The following is a 2,937-nucleotide window of genomic DNA, read 5'->3' as shown; positions in this document are numbered from 1 at the left end:
GGGATCTATCGACAACTGGATGTGCCGGCTATGCGGTGAGGCGAGGGAAACTACGAGGCATATTGTGGGGAAGTGTGCTGCGCTCAAGGTGAACAGAATGAGGAATCACAATAAGATTTGTGATCTCCTGCGAGATGAGGCACAGAAACATGGCTGGACGGTTTGGCGAGAGCGGAGGCTTTGGACGGCTCACGGCAGGGTTGGCACTCCTGATCTTCTCATGGTGAGGGGATCCAGGGCCCTGATCATTGACGTTGTCATCAGATTTGAGACATCCCGGAGCACACTTCCAGAATCGGAACAAGGTAAGACAGATAAATACTTGCCTTTTTCAAACTCGGTGAAGCGCCTCTTCCCGGAAGTGAAAACGGTCCGGGTACGAGGCTTCCCCATTGGGGCCAGAGGGAAGTGGCATACACGAAACAATGAAACACTGGATTTGATGGGGGTGAGCAAGTTCCGGATCAGGGGTTTCTCCAAGCTCTTGAGTCGCAGAACTCTTGTTCACACTGTTGACCTCTGTAAGGCTTTTTTATCCCTAGCCAGACAAACTTAAGCTCCTCTGGCAGCTACTACCATGGTGGTAACCTCTTAGAACATTGACTTGGTCATCTTGCTGTGTGTCTAACGGTGGTCCTTTCTCCCTCCACCGCTGCCCTGCGTTGCCCCACACACTGGTGTCCAGCAACAGGCACCAATGAGACTCTGGCCGCCTCCTCCTCTTGTAAGTATCTTAGAAAAACTCTCCAATGAAATGTTAAGATTTTCTGCATCATTTTGAGAAATTAAGGTTTTGGTTTGATGAAAAAAAAAATAAGGATTGGACTGTATGTTTCACTTTATCTTTTGTCCACTCTAATTCTTAAGGTACCTCATTGAATGCCGTCCTCACCATACCCATCACCTCTGAAAAGACAAAAGCTACACCTACTCTGTAAACGTCTCCTCTGACCTTGATGAATACACATCAAGGCCTCCTCTGATACTGGTGTCCAGCAACAGGCACCATTCAGCCTCTGGCTTCCTCCTCCTCCTGTAAGTGTCTTAATGCCTCTCTTATGAAATGTCAATAATTTTTGCATCATTGTGAGAAATTATGGTTTTGGTTTGAGAAACATCTTAAGGATTTGACTGGCTTTCCTCATCATACCCATTTTCTCTGCACAGACACAAGATACAGCTCCTGCAGAAACACCTCAGCTGACCTTCTCTCATACTGGTATCCATCAACAAGCTCCTGTGAGCCTCTGGCCTCCTCCTCCTGCTGTAAGTATCTCAAAGTCTCTCATGTTAAATGTTAAAATTTTCTCCATCATTTTGATAAATTAAGATTTTGGGCTGTATGTCTCACTTTATCTTTTGTCCACTCTAATTTTTAAGGCACCTCCTTGAATCCCTCCCTCACCAAACCCGCTGCCTCAGCAAAGACAGCAGCTACAGCTCCTCAAAACATCTGACAGCTCCTCATCATCTGACACTGGTGTCCAGTGAGCCTTCAGCCTCCTCCTCCTGTAACTATCTAAACATCTCTCCTGTGAAATGTTAGAATTTTCTGCATTGTTTTGAGAAATTCTGGTTTAAGAGAAACATTAAGGACTGGACTGTATCTCTCACTTTATCTTTCTTCTTTGTATTCTACCATTTTTTAAGGTACCACCTTGAATTCCTCTCTCACTGTACTCACCGCTGCAAACACAGCAGCTTGTTGCCACAACTGGCAACTATGAGCTTCTGCCCTCCTCCTCTTCCTGTAAGTATTAAACGCCTCTCCTGTGAAATGTTAAATTTTCTGCATCATTTTGAGAAATAATGCTTTTGGTTCAAGAAAAACTATAAGGATTGTGCTGTATGTCTCCTCGGTTGATGCCACAATCATCATCATCATTGTCATCAACATCTTGCCAAATCTTTGTGCTCCACTACACTATTCCTCTCGTAAGTATGCCAAAGCCTCACTTGTGAAATGTTAAGATTTTCTGCATCATTTTGAGAAATTAAGATTTTGGGCTGTATGTCTCACTTTATCTTTTGTTCACTGTCTGTTTATTAAGGTGCCTCTGCTCAGCTCTCTGAGATCTGCCTCTTTTCTCTCCGAGCAGAACACGGAGAGAACCAATGTAAGTTTAATATGGACTTTTTACCTCTAGAATAATAATATTCTACATAATATTCTAATATATTAGATTCTTAAGTTTAATCCTGCATTCATTAAGAAGTAAAGATATGTGTCTGATATAAATTAATTCATGATGTTGTGCCACCGCCACTGAAACGATGTGTGTCATTCTACAGGAACAATGCACAGCCTGTTCACAGATACGGAAGTGTTCGCTCCTGTACTCCCAGACTAAGGAGCAGCTTCTTCCCTCAGGCTGACAGACTGCCTCAATCATCCTCAGCTCTCTGCCATGCAACATCCAACTACAACAAAACCTCACTATACAACCCTGTGTTGTATAATTGTAAATAAATCTGCCTTGCCTTTTGTACCTCTTGTGTTCAATTTATTTGTCTGAAAATGGGTTATGGGACTGAACTGAAAATCTTTACTCAAGTAGAAGTACTGTTGCATTGCTAAAATATTACTCAATTACAAGAAGAAGTACTGGTGTTAGAAAAATACTCAAGTAAAAGTACAGAGTACTTGTTGCAAAAGCTACTCAGAGTATTAGTTACCTTTAACTGTTGATGTCATGCCACCTCTCCAGACTAGGGTTGCAAATGTTGTGTTATCCTACAATTGATTAATTAATAATTTATAAGTCTTAAAACATGTTTATCTCCTGATACTGGCTGTGCCCAGTCTCTGCAGTCCCAAACTGTCCACACTGTCCCAGGGACACTGGGATTTGTTGAGGTCAAACTGTCAGATGAGATGGTGACAGTGCTGGATGGGAGCCGGGAGAAAAGAGAAATTACATATATGGTGTGATACAA

At 42.7% G+C, this 2,937-nt stretch overlaps 2 long non-coding RNA genes across 2 annotated transcripts; both read left to right on the top strand.

The window, feature by feature from the left end:
- Positions 1-665: 665 nt before the first annotated feature.
- LOC146320845 (uncharacterized) lies at positions 666-1,761 on the top strand. The gene is made up of 5 exons (XR_014771511.1): positions 666-724; positions 868-1,035; positions 1,168-1,266; positions 1,381-1,511; positions 1,651-1,761. It is a non-coding gene; the product is annotated as an uncharacterized LOC146320845 (long non-coding RNA).
- A 99-nt stretch (positions 1,762-1,860) lies between these two features.
- LOC146320844 (uncharacterized) lies at positions 1,861-2,442 on the top strand. Its single transcript, XR_014771473.1, has 3 exons — positions 1,861-1,935; positions 2,052-2,117; positions 2,293-2,442. It is a non-coding gene; the product is annotated as an uncharacterized LOC146320844 (long non-coding RNA).
- The last annotated feature ends 495 nt before the right edge of the window (positions 2,443-2,937 follow it).

This window comes from Lutjanus erythropterus, chromosome 10 (assembly GCF_056507025.1).
Source record: "Lutjanus erythropterus isolate fLutEry1 chromosome 10, fLutEry1.hap2, whole genome shotgun sequence".
In the NCBI taxonomy this organism is placed as follows: Eukaryota; Metazoa; Chordata; class Actinopteri; order Lutjaniformes; family Lutjanidae; genus Lutjanus; species Lutjanus erythropterus.
This window is presented reverse-complemented; position numbering and strand designations above follow the sequence as displayed.